We start from the raw sequence: 19752 nt of genomic DNA on the forward strand, positions 1-19752 counted from the left end.
ATTAATATGTTTATATTAAATACATATTTTACCTTGTCTGCTAAAACTACCCAATGAGTTCTATTGCTCTGCAATTCCATTTCATTTGTAGTTTATTTAGTCAATGCAGAAAGCGTGTTTTTCGATTTAAATTTCAAAACCAAAACTTGAATTTCCTTCAAAAATGTATAAACTGGAGTATAGGCCAGAGAAATGCTCCTTGGTTCAGTATGACAGTTCGAATCAACGCTGCCAAGAAGGCAAAAATTAAGCAGAAAAAAGGTTTATAGGTTTTAAACGTCTAAACATGTTCTGATTTTAGACAATGGCTAAAGATGGTGTTTTTTAAGTAAACCGTACCGCGAAACGTACATTTAATTTCTAATTGATCATTCCCTTAGTCTAACAATGATAAACATCATATATAAACATATCTAAGTCATATTTCAAAACTTAAGCAAATCATTTTATAAAACCAAGTTAAACATTGATGTTTTAAAGGTGTATATAACTATAAAGTATACATGAAAGTTTCATATCTTTTAAATAATAAGTTTATTTAAAATTATCGATATTTTTGTTATTGTAATCATTATATTAATTATTTTTATGTTATTGAGAGTTAGAATACTTTTAAAGAAACAAAAATGTTTAAATTAAATAAATAATTTAACTCTAAAACCTTTGATTTTTCTTACTGATATAGCTTAGTACTAAATTTAAACTGCATGAAAATATCGATTTAACATTTTACTATCCTTTATCAGTTGCAACTGTAAATTAAAGAGCATAAGTAAATTGGTTTTACATTATTTGAAATTTCAAAGTGTCAAATACACTAGTTATAAAAACCCTACAATTTTGGAAAATAAAATATGGTCAGAGTGTGTAACTCTGAACAGTTCTAACTCCGAACACTTTTCATTTAAAAATCTATATCTTGAAATTGGTTTAATAAATATTTACAAGAAAGACAATGTTTTACAGCTAAAGAACCGTCGAATGTCATAAACAATATTTTAAAGTTGTAGAAAACGATCCAAAAAATTGTATAACTTTAAAAAAACATACCCCCCAACTTGTTCATTTTAAAAAGTTTTAATTTTGATTCGCGCCAACGACTTGTGGCCCCGTAAATAAGGTTTCGCAAATATTACAGACAGCGTAGCTTAAAAAACTCGTAATTACAAAAAGGTTAGCTTTATCTCTATGAAATCCATATTTTAAAACTTAAATTGCTTCAAAACTAATTTTTTAAATAATTTTAAAAAATCCAACTTAATTTGACAAACTCTGAACACTTCGCGATAAAGGTTTGTTGGCTTTATTTTAGTAGTTTAATAAAAAATACAATAAAAAAATTCTATCAGCTTCTATAACATTCATAGGGGTTAGAAGGTCTTAGAAATTTTTGAATTTTGCGCCTCTAAATAAGCCCCTAGGTGAAAATCTCAATGATTGTTTATCACAGAAACAGATGGCGATACTGCCTTGGGATCTCGAGATCATTTTCGGATGACCTTGAAGACATGAGTCAAGGCATAAGTCTATAATATTGTTCTATAAGTTTGTCACTTTGAGGAATATGTTACTGAGAGCTAGTCACGGAGTGACGTTATCACAATAAAAAAATATCCCCCTATCGAAGCGCTGTTAAAGGCTAAGTGTGACGCGAGAGCAAGAGGACGCCAAACGGTGACGAAGCCCGTAACGCAGTTTGTCTTGCAAATATCTCTCAGTAAAACTTTTCTATGTGAAGAATAGGAAAAGTCACACTTATGTTACAATATACTTATGGTATATGCCCAAAATTCAAATTCGTAACTGAAACACATTGAGATTATCACCCTGGTTCGGTTCTTAATTTACACCCTGTATATACAGTGTGTATACGCATACGGTTAACTCATAAGCTAATAGAAAATAGAGAAGTTCATTAACTTACCTTACCTAGAAAATGGGAAATTTCTTTGGTGTTCAGAGTTACCCAATGGTGTTCGCAGTTGGAAAGAGGGTGTTCGGAGTTTCACGCATTTGTTCGGAGTTAGCCTTCAATACCGTCTTTGGGGAAATTGATTTAATTTAAATTTAATTAAAGTTAGAAGTCTAAAATTGAGGGAGAATGTGTCTAAGGAATGGTTCTTAATATCCCCCTATGAATTTTTTCCCTTCGTTAACAATCATTTCTGTTATTAAACGATTTGTAAAAAGTGTTCGGAGTTATAGCATCCCACCCTAAATACTAAAAATATTTGAAATGGCAAATTAAATAAAAATAAAACACATTTTGCATTTATTTGATAGTTTTATTGAATAATTTAAATTTCGCAACTCTTGTAGTTTTTGAGAAAAATGGTCAGTCAGAGAATTTCCGTTTGAAAACTAGGCATATGAACTTATGTTTTAATCTAGCACATAAGAACACGTAAACAATGTTTTAATAGGGAGCTTGATAACTTATTCGCGTGTTTCATGTCTAAACAAATACATACGTATTCAAACGTTAAATATAAAATAACTTTATACGTTTCAATATGTTACAGTAAAATCTAGATCTAGGTCTTGCTATGACAAAGGATTTCATTTTCTGATTAATTTAGTTTCCTAAATATTACCAATTTTTAATGACCATTATGCAAATTTATGTCCTAATACGCTTAGTTGAAAAAGCAAATTGAACATTTTACACATTAAAGGCGATTGCGTTCGAAAATTAAGATAAATCTTAGCAGCAGATATATTGTTTCAATACGAATATTTTTAATTTCCTATTTTTGCATAAATTTAATAAATGGTCTAATTAAGTTAATTACAAAATATGTCTACGAACTTTCTTAATAGGTTTTTGCTGTACGGTTGCCGGTCGCTTTGATTATCACGCGAAGAGATATTGCTAAAACACGCGGGTGCATCAAATATATTTCACCACAATTTATTTTATCACGCTTATTACATAAATTAGTACCTATCTTGCCGTTATTAATCTCCGAACCAACTGATTAGCGTGTTTCTCCTTATCTGATCTGCCAAGACTGCGCTATTCCAAGATATATTAATTGGATCCAACTTATAGTTCTTAAAGACAAACAAAGTGGTGAAAAAAGAACGCGCTTCGACGAGTTCGGTTAGCGTAAATATTTACGATTCAGAATGACTTTAAAAATGTATGATGTAATAATGGTTTGACTTAGCCAATTGCTAACAAATTTTAAAAAATAATAATGAAAGGATAAGCCTTCCTCAATAATTACGGAAACTTTGATTATATGTATAGTCGTAATGAACATTGGATAAACACGAAATTTAACAACCGAAGACATTAAACAAACTTGACGTGATTTTCGAATATTTCATAATGGCCAATCCCATTTAAGTTTTATAAAAAAATAAGTTCTCTAACCACGACTAAAATGTAATTTAGTGTACACTGAAGTGGGTTTTATGAAAATAATGATTTTCATCGAGTACCAAGAATTTCTGTTATGAAAAGGAAGAATGACTACTCGGGAATGATGGTTTCCGCCGACCCGAGCGCCACGTCACCAGCGTGTGCTTAAAGCGCGTCGAAAGACGTGAGTCTTTGGGAACCAATGATATAGTAAGCTGATTGGATACTTTTTTAGGAGGAAGAATAAGTCAAGCTAACAAGGGCCTCAGGATAGTCATTCACTCTCAGTAGAAAAACACAAATTCTTGTGAGAACGAATTTCGCAAAACGTACCGTCCTAATATCGGTTAGAGCTAATGATACGGCTACAGTTATTACTAGCAGAATTAATTATTTAAAAGATTGACTTAGTTTGATAACAAGTTTTTAACGTTATATATTTCGCCAGCCGTTTGAATTTGATTAAAACATGTCACGTTTTATTTAGTGGCGCTTTCGAAAACTTTCTTTCATGGTGTCCAGAAATGATGCGGGTCTGCTAAATCGAAACAAGGTGCCTCAAAGCAAATTAGACTTTTGAAATCAAAACATTAAATGTATACCGAGATTTGTCATTTAATAATTATCACGCTATAGTTGTAAATGGGCAAAAGCCACAAAGTTATAATGCTTTTAACTAGATAGAAGAATTGGCGCGTTTTAATATCACAGCCTTCGAAAAAGTATGTCGTATATATGAGAAGATATATTTTTTAAACCAGAAATTGGGTAACTCGTTGTATGCCATATGTATTAAATGACGGTCTATTTATCAAAAATCGAACTATAGATATTTTTTACAATTTTTTTTTTATTATAGATGGTACTCCAAACATCAACAGATTCATTCGAAAAAAAGACAATTGCTTCAAGGAAAGTTCGACTTTGGACATCAAAGCGCCACATTATTTCCTAAATTGGAATTTTTCCGTTTTAATATAACAAAGTGCTAACAGTTTTTATAATAAACATAGACCTAGATAATGAGGACTAACGATTTTACAGGGCTCTTCAATGGACAACAAGAGAATTCGTTTTGACAAACTTTAGAAGATAAACAAATTTGAGGCACAATTAGAGAAGAGTGCGACATCATTTATAAAATTTATGTAATATTAACTAAATTTTTTAATAAATAAATACAATCATCAACAATTTCAAAAACACGTTACACTATAAATAAAATATATATAAATTTAAATAATGTATTAAACTTTCAATTAGAGTGGTTCATAGATAGCTCAATTTTTTAATTGTCTCGGAAATAAAAGTAATTTAAAAATTAAATATAAAAAATACTACTGAATTTATAAAACAACAATATTAATTATAATTATAATATTTTAGGGATTTTAATATAAGCCAAGCTCTTGTCATCAAAATGACTTTTATTGTTGAAACGAATTAAACTTTAAAAGTATCGTTGCCCTAATTTTCCTTTTATTTTACGATCTAAACTGCGTTGAAATTTTATAACTGAGGTTTAATAAACTTAATAACTAGAGTCCAATTCAAACCTCGATACTATAGATACACAGTGCAATTTATACGATTGATAAACGGTGGTGTTGCGTCGTTGTAGCCCGGCCACTTGTTTAAAGGCATTATAAGTCGCTAGATGATTTCGGCCTAAGGTGGTGCCTTGGGTATTAGCCTAGACTAGCTGACGTAGAACTCTCCGGAAGCTAATGGGCTTAGAATACAGGGCGTTCCGTTTTGCTCAAAACGTCTATAAATAACAACATGATTTTTCACGAGAGACTAAAGGCAAGTTGTTCCCAGCCCCAAAGTCACTCGACGCACAGCAGTTGGCCGCAATTTCTCTAAAAAGTCATTTAATCTATTTCTGATTTTTTTATTCCAAAAAATATTTTGAAAATTTGCGGGAGCTCACACACTGTACAAGTTTCAATGTAATAATATTAATAGGTTAAGAAGGCAAATATTTATCTAATAGAATTTAGTTATATACCGAGTTATATACTTTTGATAATTTTTATAGCAACTAACGAGGAGTGCTGGGTGAGCCTTTCAAATGGACATAATTTGAGAGGAGTGCTGATTGTGCCATTTAAATGAACATAATTTGTGAGGAGTGCTGATTTTGCCATTTAAATGAACATAATTTGAGAGGAGTGTTGATTGTGCCATTTAAATGGACGTAATATGAGAGGAGTACTGATTGTGCCATTTAAATGGACGTAATATGAGAGGAGTACTGATTGTGCCATTTAAATGGACGTAATATGAGAGGAGTGCTGATTGTACCATTTAAATGGACGTAATATGAGAGGAGTGCTGATTGTGCCATTTAAATGGACGTAATATGAGAGGAGTACTGATTGTGCCATTTAAATGGACGTAATATGAGAGGAGTACTGATTGTGCCATTTAAATGGACGTAATATGAGAGGAGTACTGATTGTGCCATTTAAATGGACGTAATATGAGAGGAGTTCTGATTGTGCCATTTAAATGGACGTAATATGAGAGGAGTACTGATTGTGCCATTTAAATGGACGTAATATGAGAGGAGTTCTGATTGTGCCATTTAAATGGACGTAATATGAGAGGAGTTCTGATTGTTCAATTGAAAGGCACAATCAGCATTTCTCCCTTATTACGTCCATTTGAAATGAGTAATTAGCACTTTTTTCGTATTACGTCTCTTTCAAAAGGACGTAATATGAGAGAAGTGCTGATTCTTTCAAATGGACGTAATAGTGTTTCGACTATCATTTTTTAGCTGGCCAATCAGTATAAATTTCAAATTTCGGGGGTGACCCGGACTGCAGAGTTAAAAGATTTTGGACGATTGTCTTAAGTACATGGAACTAATTTATTTGAAAATAAATAAAATATGTTTAAATTAATTATGTTAAAAATAAGGTTTTTGTGAAATAATTTTAAATTTATTAAATAATGTGACAATCACGCCACCTACAGTGACGCTTAGTCACGACTTGTATCGCAACCACAAACAGAACTGCTTTGTTCGGATCAGCTGATGGGTTTCATTTTGGTAAATTAAAAATATGTAGGTTTTTTATCTTTCAATTTTGTACATGTACGTAACACGAATCAAACGGAAAAGGAAGGTAAAAAGATCATTTCCGTTAAAATTAACTAAATTTTAGAAGTAGTACATTAGCTAAAGCTTACTAATGGCGGGAACAACTGCTTATAAGGCCTTATGTGACCTTTGGTCTAGACAGAAAAGAAGCAAAACAAATTAGTTTATTGGTAACGTTTGTAACCCTCTAATGCTGTTGGATCAAATGAATGCAAATGAGCGTCTAGCTGGACTCAGCCAATTGCACGACAGTCATTCTGTAGATGAAACCACGAATAATAGAAATAGCTCTTTTAATTATAGTAGCGATGATCCTAGCGATGGGAATTTAGGCGTAGAAAATAGTGACAGTTCCACACATGCAAGTAGTGATTGGAAAAGTGTTAGTGAAGATGACTTTGAGTCTGAAAGTGACAATAACAGCGATATTAATGATATTTCCTTGGAGTTGAAAACTGGGCTATTCATCATAAAGTTGCACATGCTACATTAAATGATTTACTCAAAATTTTAAAACAAATGGTCACAAATTGCCTTCACTCTAGAATTAAGAGAAAAGGTTAAAAACTTCGTTAAATTTGCATATATCAGTTTTATTTTATTAAAATGGCCTAAACCTTAGTCTTCCTCAGTTTCAATCTGCTTTGCAGACTATCTTCACCATAAGCTTAGACTATAATGTATAGGTTATAATTAAGGAACCAACTCACAGCTGGAATTATAAACGTGGCATACCTTGATACTGGGCGCAAAACTGTAGACATTTCGGGCGAGACGCGATCGGAGCTGCTGCTTGGGATGACTTCGTAAACGGGAAAGAGGTCTACCTCGGCATACTAACTACTACAAAGGATGGAAGGCTACCTACCCCCCATTCCAAAAGACGCCACTTTATTGCTGACCGGCGCTCACGAGAAACTGGCCAACTCTAACCCTCACGAGAGGGAATGCGAAACGTTCCACTTGATGTAGAAGAAGAGGTCATAACTTCAATTTAAAACTACGTTTAAATTGTCATGAGAATTCTACATGAACATCGGTATCACCCTTACCAACATTCAGTGTGGTATTGACAATTTATTGGGACCCTACTTCGTTCTGCTTAGACTAAATGGAGAGTCGTACCTAGAATTTCTTCAACGAGTCACACCAGAGCTACTGGAGGATGTTCCTTTAGCGACTAGACAACGAATGTGGTTCTTGTACGATGGAGCGCCCCCACATTTTAGCCATGCCGTAAGAGATCATCTTGATGCGACCTTTCCTTTGAGGTTGGTAGGACAAGGACGAGCAATCCCATGGCCTTCACAATCTCTTGTTTTGAAGCCATGTGATTTTTATTTTTGGAAACATTTCAAAGACTTAGTTTACAAATCCGAAGTCCTCTATGCCGATGACTTACGGCAGCGCATAAGTGATGGGTGTGAGACTATTCGTAATACACCAAACCTCTTTGAAAACGTTCGTCAATCATTTTTACAACATTGTTGTTTACGTATTAGAGCCAAAGGTGGGCATTTTGAACAGTTGTTGTAAATACTTTTTTTTTGGTATTTATTAAAAAAGATAACAATTTCATTATGTGTCCTTGGTTTTTGCGTATCACTCACTACTAGGGTTTAGCTGATGTTTTCATTAACTTTAGTAAGTTCATACTTCTGAACGATCTCTTAATAGTCCAAGATCCCATGACAAAATAAGCGACTGATAAGGTACACGATGGGTCTATATGTTTTTGAATTACCATTACGAACGGTAACCAATAATTGTTTGTCTTACAGGCCGGAGCGGGGGCTTTTGGGAGGTATTGGCCATATTACGTCACTTTTGGGGACGCATTTAGCAACTAACTAGTACATGGCTGAAAAATACCTTATTTATTGTATTTCACGAAACTATCAAGTCAGATGGACCAAGCGGGGCCACGTCACCGTCTAACACGCCCATTAAGCAACTTATAACGTACAAAGCTGGAAAAGGTCTCATTCGATAGATCTTGGCGTCTACTTTCACAAAAATATCATTATGACTACCCAAGTGGGGCCATATAGTAAATCTGACTACTTTTATTGTACCCAACCTTATAATTTTCTGTAACGAAACGATTTAGGAAATGGAGTTAAAAATTGGTTCAATATCTTCATAATTAAGGTTTGAACAATGATTTTAGTCAATTTGAGAGAGCTGATTCTGAATATGGAGGTTTCCGGTTTCAAAAAAACTTCATTATTTGAGCTATATCTCCTTAAAGAAAACGACCTCGAATGAGAACAAACGGGTTGATTCTACTCAACGGTGAAAAGAGGTTAGCGATACCTTTCGACATTGAAACTTTCGAAGTTCTCGACACAGTTTGGATGATTTCGTTAGCTTTAAAAATTAAGGGAACGCCCCTGTGGTGTTGCTGAAATTCTAACGTTTTCATTGATAAACAGCCTGAACAAGTCATAAGTTATTTACATCGCTTCAAGTAGTTGTCGAAACTATGAAAAGATCTTTGAAAATCGAAATAAAGATTATCAACACGCATTTTCTTCATTGGGGTTTCCGAATAAATTTCGGAAGAAACTTTACAAACTTTGGAAAAATTTGTTTGTGAGGTATACGGATTTAAAAAGTTAAAAAGAATAAATGACGTTCGATTTCAGAAATTCGTAAGTATATACAAAAAAGATCAAAGGAACGGATGCTAGTACTCTACCGCCCTGCAAAGCCGTTCTTAAGAATAAGCTGATGCTCACTAATTTCGTTTGTGGACAGCGGAATAAAGCTACGGAAGTAGATAGTCTGCTTAATGATCCCCTCAGTCATGGATGGTGCTTGACAAATGGCCAATTTAAACCCAAATGTTTCGACGGGGATCAAGTTCCTTCAACCCTATAGATCACCTAACAACTGATAAAGACGAAACGCAATTGGAAATAGACGAGTTTCTTCGAGAAGATGGTGACTCCGTGAGTAACGAAGAAGAATAATAATTAACGGTTTCATTTCTATTATTGATTAATATGTATTTCTTGTTTCTTGCTTCAATTACTGTTGTGTCATGTTACAATAGCCGAAAAATAAAATTTTCAAACCCTTTTGTTTCATTAAGGATTAGAAAGTAGTGTAATAAAATCAAAGTTTGTTATTAGTGATTCGCTTAATAACCACTAAATATTAACGTAATTCCACCTAATATGCCGGTTTACAAATAGCTCTTGGTAAAAGATTCAAAAAATAATTTTAATCATTTATGGTTTGTTATAACCATATTCGCAATTAAAAATTCGCTTAAAGAAAAATGGTGAAATTTACCCAATGATCATAAGATTTTCGCAAATGATGAAGGTTTTTTGAAACCGAGAAGCTCCATATTCAGAATCAGCTCTCTCAAATTGACCAAAATCATTGTTCAAATCTTAATTATGAAGAAATGGAACCAATTTTAACCCCATTTCCTAAATCGTTTCGTTAAAGAAAATTATAAGGTTGGGTACAATAAAAGTAATCAGGTTTACTATATGGCCCCACTTTGGTAGTCATAATGATTTATTTATTGGTAAAGGTAATTAAAAAATATATAGACCCATCGTGTACCTTATCGGTCGCTTATTTTGTCATGGGCTCTTGGACTATACCTCTCAACTGAAAATAAAAACTTTTTAAAAGTTCGTAGCTCAAACCCATATACAGTAACAATTGGCCTGTGGTATGGCTGGGTTACTTTTCACCACTACTTATTCAATAATTATTTTTCCAAAATAATTATGTTGTTGATCACGAAAAATGTTGGCTCGTGTTAATCGGCCTTTATTGGCTTGAATTCTTGGTTGATCCTACGGCTTGCGATTCTGGCCCATTGTTTATGTTGAATAGATTTGATGAACGATGTGGTTTAGGTTCATTTAGGGGATTATTGTCCTTCCACGGTGGGCTCTTCTCATTTTTGCTTTTAATTACTAACCTATTTCGTTGTTATGATTTAATTTGTTATTTTTATGTATATATTTTATTGATGGAAACCTGCAGTTATTGAATAGGAATTTTAAAACGTGCAGAATTCCTCACACGTTTTTGGCTTTTACAATCTATAGTTTATTTCGTATCTCGCGATCACGAGTTTTCTTTTCAATGGTAACAATTTCAATACTACAAGGGTTATAGGCGTTTCCCTGATAGTTGATTCTGTAAAATAAAATGAATTAAAAAAAATGTTGCTCTTACGTCACTAAACACCACTTTATTAGTATACTCTTCGCACGAGCGATTTGCACGCGCGCCAGAAAAACCTATATATCTCGGGCGACTCTAGCGGCCGCTCGTAGACTTGTAAAAGTAAGAGACTGTGACCGATTATTATAACTTAATATACAGATAGGAATCTCAAAGTTATAAAACATCGTCCAAGTTCGCACTACCCGCTATTCCAATCACCTCTTCTATTTACTGCAACGGTATTTATAGTTTATAAAATCTATGGGAACACTGTCTAGGAAATAGTCGAAGGAAAAATCCAATACTATAAAATCTAAATTAAGTTATATTCAAATTTATTTTGCATATTTTTGATATAATTATTTCTTGGTAACGAGGTATGTAACAAATTTGTAAGGAACGAGAGTTTTGATCTGACAAATAACTTGAATTGTTGACTAAATAGGTTTTGATAATTAATTAACAAATTTGGTATTAGTTAACGAATGGAAAAACACAAAAGAAAGTGCGTAGAGCGGAATAATGCCCAAATTAAATTCTTTAATTGAAATTAGTTACTAACGTTTAAATTGTTCTTGAGTTTAAGAATAAACACTCATGTAATTGGCCGAATGGGGCAATTGTAATTAATATTAAATGGGGCAATATGACTTCATCCTTCGGGAAATCTTATACACAGTGTTTTTGTTTTCATCGTTTTCTGAAAATATTTTTACACTAGGTGCTAGATCAATTTTGTAAATTGAGAATTTGTGGAGCATCATTTGAAACCTACGAATACCTTTGGTTTGTTGGAAAAATACCTATTTTTTAGCGCCGTAAATTGGCCAAGTAGGCTGATAGTTTCTGATGAGGCGAATTTTTCCCATGACGGAACCCACACGCTACTACTTTAAGGGTACATCAACTGCAGTTTAGTCTCAACAACTGGTACGGAAAAGTTGGTAATCATTAAGTAGGACCATATTTTCTACAACCAAGGCTCAATGGTGAGTCGTACTTAAGCTTTATGCAAGACAATTTAAAAGAGCTACTTGAAGACGTACCTTTAGCATTGCGACAACAAATGTGGCTTATGCACGACGAACCACCTCCCCATTTTAGCCGTCGGGTTAGAGTCCATCTTGATGTCATGATTCCTCGAAGGTGGATAGGTCGAGCGGGACCTGTTGGGTGGTCAGCCAGATCTCTCGAATTAAACCCTCGCGACTTCTTCCTTTGGAGATATCTCAAGGACTTAGTATACCGGAGCGAAGTTCGTGATATTGCAGACCTACGACAACGCATATTTGATGGCTGTGGCACAATCAGCAACACGCCAGGAATCTTTCGTTGAATTCCAGAATGTTTCAAAAGACGTGTGAAAGCATGCATAAATGCCAATGGGGGTCATTTTGAGCAGCTCATGTAAATGTTCAAATGTATGTTAACTAACTAAACCTTTGATTGACCAATAAACAAAGCAATTAAATGATGACTGTAGTTTAATTGATACTTTAATCACCTTTGCATTACGTACAAAACATGGATTTAACGGTAGCATACTTCTACATGTATTTGAATGTTAATGCGCTTTTGCTAGTTGAATTTTTATCTCCAATTTTATTAAATGATCCTTTATGGAAAAAAAATGTGGTCAACAACACTTTGCGAGTTTCACATTACAGAATGTTTTCTGGTTTTTGAGTACTACTTTTCGAAGGCCCATAACTCGGAAACGGTACACTCTATTCCAAAATTTTATAAGGCTTTTTAACTAATTGTTACCCAAAGAACACGCCTATTTATTTTTGTCAGATTTGTCACTGGAAATGACAGTTTCAAATAACTGATAATTTTAACAAATAAATGCGGCTGTGTGCGCAATGGTTGCAAGGCTAAAATTTTGAGCAGTGTGAAATATTAAATATTAGACACACAGACGACCGTTTAACATTAAAACCTCTTCCTTCCCCCATCGTAACGCTTTGGAAAAATTAACCCGTTTTTCCACCAAATGCTATGGGACTTACTAATGGGCTTCACGCTATGGCAAAATCAATAGGACCTATACTATTTTTTGTGCATATCTTAAGAACTGTTTGTACGATTGTTTTAAAAAATTTTTAAGGAATCTTCGTTTAAGAGTAGGTTGTGTGCTTTTGTATATTTTGTATATGTAATTAACTACCAAATAAGTCTTTAAAAATTAATTTACAAATGTTCTTGTAAAAATTGATACCACCAGATGTCGATACAACTACAGCTCCAAATATTTTAACCTTGGTTGTCTAGCCTCTATTGATTATGTCTCTACTCGATTTTTAACTAAGCCTTGGCTTACACTTCGATTATTAAAATGTTTGTACTTTCATAGTTGTTATCCGTGCGTGGTCGAATGGTTAAATGTAAGAAATTTGCGTAAATGCAATTGTGGGAAAAACGGATTCGAATCTCATCAAAAAATAATAAATATTTTTATATTTAAGATTTTAATTTGATAATACATATTAACTTATATCCTGTTTACTTAATCTATACAAGGTGGAATCATATTATTTCAATTATTATTATTATTATTCAGTGGCGTAGACAAGGGGGTTTTCGGGGGTCCAGACTCCCCCTCCTTGGCCCTAGCTTTGACTGTACTACATTTCCACCCATTTCTCGACCCCCTCTTAACATTAACATACTTAGACTCCCCTTTTTCGAATTTCAGGCTACGCAGTGTTGGGTAAAATACTTTAATATCGGTATTTAAAAAAATACTGAATACTCAAACGAAAAAATATTTAAAATTATAAAATACTAAATACTCCTACGGTAAAATATTTAAAATAAAATACTAAATACCCACAGCATAAAGTATTTAAAATAAGATACTTTATTTTAGTATTTTAAAATACTAAAATATTCAAAATACTGTGATTTCTTGAAAAGCTGAAAAAATTAAAGACTTCGAAAGATTGAAAATATTCCACTTTTCTGCGCGATCTAAAAGGCAGACTGTGTCTTAAGTCTCGAGTCCTCGCTACTCCAACGCCGCTACGTGCGATAAGCGAATTTTTCACGAGTTTGTGCGTGAGTATTAATTAGACGTATTTCTTCCGCTTGATGGTGTTGTATGGAGACTATTTGATGGATAAAGTATTTTTGCTAATAAAAATCAGTATTTTGTTCAAAATAAAAAAAATGAATTTAAAATATAATACTAAATACATTTTTTAAGGTATTTGAAATAAAATACAAAACACGGAAAAAGTATTTGAAATAAACTACAAAATACTGAACAAGTATTTAAAATACTACCCAACACTTACTGTGAAAGTCAATTATTAATTTAATCTTTCTTTAAAAAATAATGTTTTTTTTGTATCCGTCTAATTTAGTAGTAGTTACGGTATAGTGACATCTTTTATGGCATTAAAAACCTACACTCAATAATTCTCCACTTGTTTTTTTTAATATTTAGATATGAATATTTTTGAAAATGATAACTTTGAAAATAACACTGGTGGTACGATAAACAAATACACTGGTGGTATGATAAATAACCACGCTGGTGGTAAGATAAATAGTCTTGATAGTCATACGAGACATGACCTCAGTAGTTTAAATTCTGATTATAATAATAATGGGAATTTTGAACGGCTAGTTGTTCGCAATTCTAGTGGTAATACAATTTGTTCAGCAACAACAAATGAAAAGAAAACATACAAAAAATTAACCTTCCACCCCTTAAAAAAAGGAAACTAACTTTAGAAAATCAATTATCGATTGAGTGTGGTCTTTGTCCTATAACTAAAGCTAATAAAAGTGTTACAGAAGCCCGGGATTTAGAAATGACTTTACATAATAAGAGAAATTCAGATGAATCTTTGGGTTTTTTAGATATTTCCTATAAAAGAAAAAAACAATTGTCATTGAGAGTTCAGCAAACTTTGTTGGTGGAAGAAATGCTAAAACACGAATTTGAAGGTGGATCAAGTAGATTTATTGCTAAATGTAACCCCAAATATATTGAATTAAAAATTATTTACCAATTATTGTCTAGGAAAGCTCTAAAGTATAAAGCGATAATACAGAAAAGATTTGATACATTATGTAAAACACTATCTATTATATGTAAGGAAGTTGATCGTTTTCCTGCAACTGTAAATGCTGATAATTTGGTTGATTACTTTGGTAGTAAAAAATATCACAATGCTACCAGTGAATCGTATTTTTGGGAAATGTCGTAACAACCATGCACAAATATGATGGATGAAAAACCACTTGTAATTGATGTTAAAGGACGAATACAAAACATATTTCCTCTTATTGTAAATGCTGATGAAGGGAATGGTGAAAAACTAAAAGAGAACAAACATTTTTAGAATTGTGGCGCTATTTGTTTTATTAGGCCTATGTATGTAGAAAGAATTGTAGAAATTATCAAGACAATAGGTAATTCCAAAAAGAATGATTGGCTTGAAATTGTAGCACTATTGACAAGTATGCTGGTTCTCACCAAGTTAGACTGGGTCACCCACTCTACTGCCTTAATGTACGAGTTATTTGAGAACTCTGAGGGAATTAGCTCTACATTTTAGTGTGCTTCGTATTCTTCTAAAAGATATTTACAAGGTTAAAGCTTGGTCTGACCTTTATCAAAAACTGTGTCTGGCTATTAAAATAGGTAATTTTAATAAGCTACAGTGTCTAATAAAGTGCATTGCGGCGTTCAAGATAGGATTACGGAAAGCGAACATTGAATCTGACTCTGACGTAGTGCAACCTTCATTATAGACGAGTCCGATCTGCTATCTAAGTATGGCAAGCAGCTAGTAAGTTGCTATAAAGAGATGTACGAGTTTCATGATTCGCATTGCGATAGTTGTGAAAAGCTTGTTAAGAATAGCAAGCTCAAATCTTTTAGAAATTGTTTTGACACACATAATTTAGATAGCTACGAAGGTTTAATGCTTTTAATTTCTGCCTGGCAATTCAAAGAGCCTCAAATTACAGTGGCAGATATTTTAATGGTTAATATTGCAGATGATGATATGGCACAATCGGAAGGTAACGTTGGAGTTCGTTTATGTTTGACGAAAAGCGATAATGCATGTTATGTACGTAATATTGAGAAATTGAGAAATCCCGAAATCCGACGAGAAATCCAGAAATCCGGGGCTAAAGTTAAGAAATCCAAAATCCAACAAGAAATAGTGAAATCCAGCGTGGAATCCCGTACACATATTGGTGATAGTCCGACACCTCGATGGAACCCCATTCCAAATCAATAGGTTTCTATCATCATTCATGAACTGATGGTCAGAGCATAAATTATGATACTTATCATCTGATTGGGACTTTTCTTAAATATGGTGACGAGAATCAGCATTCATTCCATACTTAACACCTTTGAAGATAAAAGATAGTTAGTAATAGAATTATAAAATATATAATTTATTGTCAAGTCAGTCTTCAAAAGGCATAAGCGTGAGGGGTCGGACATTCACCTAAAATGTGTACACTCTGTCTAAAAAGTCTTCGGCCGTTGCGATTTTTGCGCTTTTTACTTTTGTTCTCGAAACGTGTAGGAGATAGAAAAATTTAAACCCTATAGGCCTTAATTTCCTTTCACGATGAGCCATTGGTTTTGGCAAAAATGTTTTATTTTCGGCTGGAAAGTCAAAGGTCGTTTTTAACAACTTCTTCAATAATGACTTTGCGCCTCTGAAACTTGCATTGTTGTATACAGGGTGATAGATTCATATTTAGAAAGTGTCATTTATATAACTTTACGAACAAACGGTTGAGGGGTTTTTGCCGTTTGACATTTTTGACATTTTTGCGAAACTCTAAAAGGCGTAAATAACAATTTTGACATTCCATTCTAAGAAACGCAACTAACCAACAACCAATAAAACTATATATGAACATATATATATATATATATATATATATATATATATATATATATATATATATATATATACATAGAAAAGCGCTGTGACGAGTGTGAAAACAATGAAATTATGAATTTGGTATGATTTCGCCATTTTACAATTTTTCGATTTCTTGTCGTATTTCTGGGTTTCTTGCCGGATTTCGAGATTGTAAAAATATCCGGATTATGAAGAAATCCAAGCTTTCATTGAATGACCCAAACTATTTGTTGGGATTTTACTTAAAACCTTTCAAAGGCGCTAGTTTGAAACGTCAGGATCCCAGTGGAGGTCTCAGATTTGGTCTGCGACGACCGGTTTTCTTGCTGTAAGCGTTTCAAATGAATGTTCTCAGGTTCTTCGGTTCTCCCTTCCAATTTTCGGATTAAAACCACAACAATTAACAAAGCCACCAGATGTGGTACAGCTGGCGCTCGTAAAGTTATACCCTTGTCAAAGGCGGAACTCACGACGTCAGAGGTAAGAATAAGCTGTAAAAACGATTATACTTCCCAAAATAGGGTTTCAGGGCGTTTCGTGCGCTAGTTGAAACCAAGTTTAAGGCTTAGTTTCCACTAACGCACTTTGTCTCTTACAAACATTTTTATGCGCATACAGAAATATGCATAATGACACGCGCTATTGGAAGCCAATCTTAATAGAGTATTTTTATTTACGCGCGTTTAGTAACGCTTGAGTAACGCGCACAAGTGTAAACTAGAAATTCAGCCTAAACGATATTTTTTTTAATCGACGCTTACCACAGCCCGGTTTTTGTGCTTTGAAAAATGAAAACAAGTTGGCAAGCCAAAATATACCTCTCCTCGGAAGAATTGTCCCTAGTGGTATTAATTTCTCGAGATAACCCTTAAAGATATATCTCCGCAATTTAGAGTTATTTGTTAAAAATATTAACCCATTTCTATCCCGCCCGGTATAAAATTTTAATTATAATTAAAATAATTGAGACGAAACGACCAATTTTAATTTATTCAGAATATCATAAGTTAAGTAGTTACAACAGTAAGTTAGACGTACTATAACAATGCACAATTGAATTAAACCCTTTTACAGAACAAGTTTATCAGTTAAATATAATACGAAGCAAATTTTAATGAAAGAAGTATCTACAGAGGCTTTTTGGAATTACTCGCTTACGAAATACTTGCCGCATCTTTAACGCTCATTTTATTTCAACACTCGCCCTTGATGAAGATACCGTAGATATCTGGTAGTGGACGACTCGTTCACTTCCTGTTGACGTTGTGACGCATACCACATGAAAAAGACCAATGCCGTCCAATTTCCAATATCATATAATGACTCGCACACCCAAGAAATCATTGACTGCGTTAGAAATCGTAGATATCCAAATATCCACACCAAATGTATTTACAAGAAGCAAAAACCTTACCATCAACAAAGCACAGAGAGCCACTTGACAAACCGCCAGCTCTTAAAGCAATTAACGTTAAATTATCTCCTTTGAATTAACAGAACTATATATAGGTCGTTAAGAAAGTGGACCACCCACCTTTAAAAAATACCACCAGATTAGGCCTTCATAAATTCATTAATAAAAAAAGACTTTATTACCTATTATGCTTACGATGCCTGTCTTAATTTCAGTGAATCTAAGCAGCTATCGGTGGTTCTGTGGTAGAGCGCTCGACTGCCAAGCCGAATGGTCTGGGTTCGAAACCTGGGTGGCGCATTTGTTTTTAATCAATAGAGAAACGCTAAATTAGAATTTCTTCGATGCAATAATTTCAATTTCAATTCTATTTCAATTAAACCAAAATTTCCTACTCTATTAAATACGCTTCCAATAAAGCTGAAGGTCTAATTTTCAATAAGGCGTAACAAGTGTCGGTGGTTCTGTGGTAGAACGTCCGCCTGTCAATCAGGAGGTCTCGGGTTCAAATCCCGCCCGATGCGATCGCAAAATGATACTAAGACGAATACCGTGTACAACTGGTGGAAACCCTGCCATTGGACGTTGAGAGGTAGCATTACACTCAGCACTCGGTCCGTCCCAAAGTCATTAAGAAGAAGTTGGAGAGAAAACGCCCATATAAACACAACAGACTGAACATGCACAACCATCATAACACGAACACAACAGACGCAATCGAACAGGCCTCTATATTAACGAATAGACAAATATTATAACGCAATCAAGGAATAAATTAATACCTAAAAAAATGACACTAAGTTTGCTCCAAAAATAAACCATTTCATAAAAGATACTCTACAAAAGCAATTAACAAACATCTTTATTTTATAATTTAATTATCAAAAATATTTTGTGACAGGTCCATCACTACTGTACATTGCCAACTTCTTTTTCAACGATATTTCTAAAAACAAAACAAAAATAATAAAAGGCCATGACTGATACACAAAACAATTCGAAAGACAAGGTAAAATTGAAATCAAAATATATAAACCCTAAGTTGAAAACATGTGAAAGGAAAAACAAAACACCGTAGACGGATTAGTTAGCTCTTTATAAATAAAAACAAACAAACCCAATTGATGAACTGCATCAAACATTTTAATCCGTCAAGAAAACGTTTCAAATAAATTACGAAATAGTAAAAACCCAGCTTCAACCAAATTAAATTACAAGTAAGAGCCCGATGTACGCAACTCGAAATTATCGTTATAAATCCATTACGCCAGAATTTAAATACGCTAAACGCACAATAGATAAAAGTATACGACTGATAACAAAAAACCCGTTCGGTAAAATTTAAAAACCCTTTAACGAAAATATTTTTGATAGAATATTCTCTAGCCAAACAGAACGGCCCAAGTTCGAAACCTGGGCAGAAAATTGTTTATAATCAATAGAGCAGACGCTACATTGAAATTTATTCAATGCAATAATTTAAATTGTACACGTAATCTTGTTCTATTGAAATAAAAGCCAAAATTTAATACTCTTAATTAAAAATATACGTTTCCGATAAAACTGAAGGTCTAATTTTCGATGAAGCGTAATAAGTGTCGGTGGTTCTGTGCCGCAAATTGATCCTAAGACGAATAGGCCTACCGTAAACAATTGGTTAAACCCTGCCATTTGGACATTGAGACGTTTACCGTAACCCTCAGCACTCGTTTCATCACAAGTCAATAAGAAGAAGTAGGAGAGAAGGCAC

Source organism: Leiobunum rupestre, chromosome 11, assembly GCF_980474605.1.
Source record: "Leiobunum rupestre chromosome 11, qqLeiRupe1.1.hap1, whole genome shotgun sequence".
NCBI classification, from domain to species: Eukaryota; Metazoa; Arthropoda; class Arachnida; order Opiliones; family Sclerosomatidae; genus Leiobunum; species Leiobunum rupestre.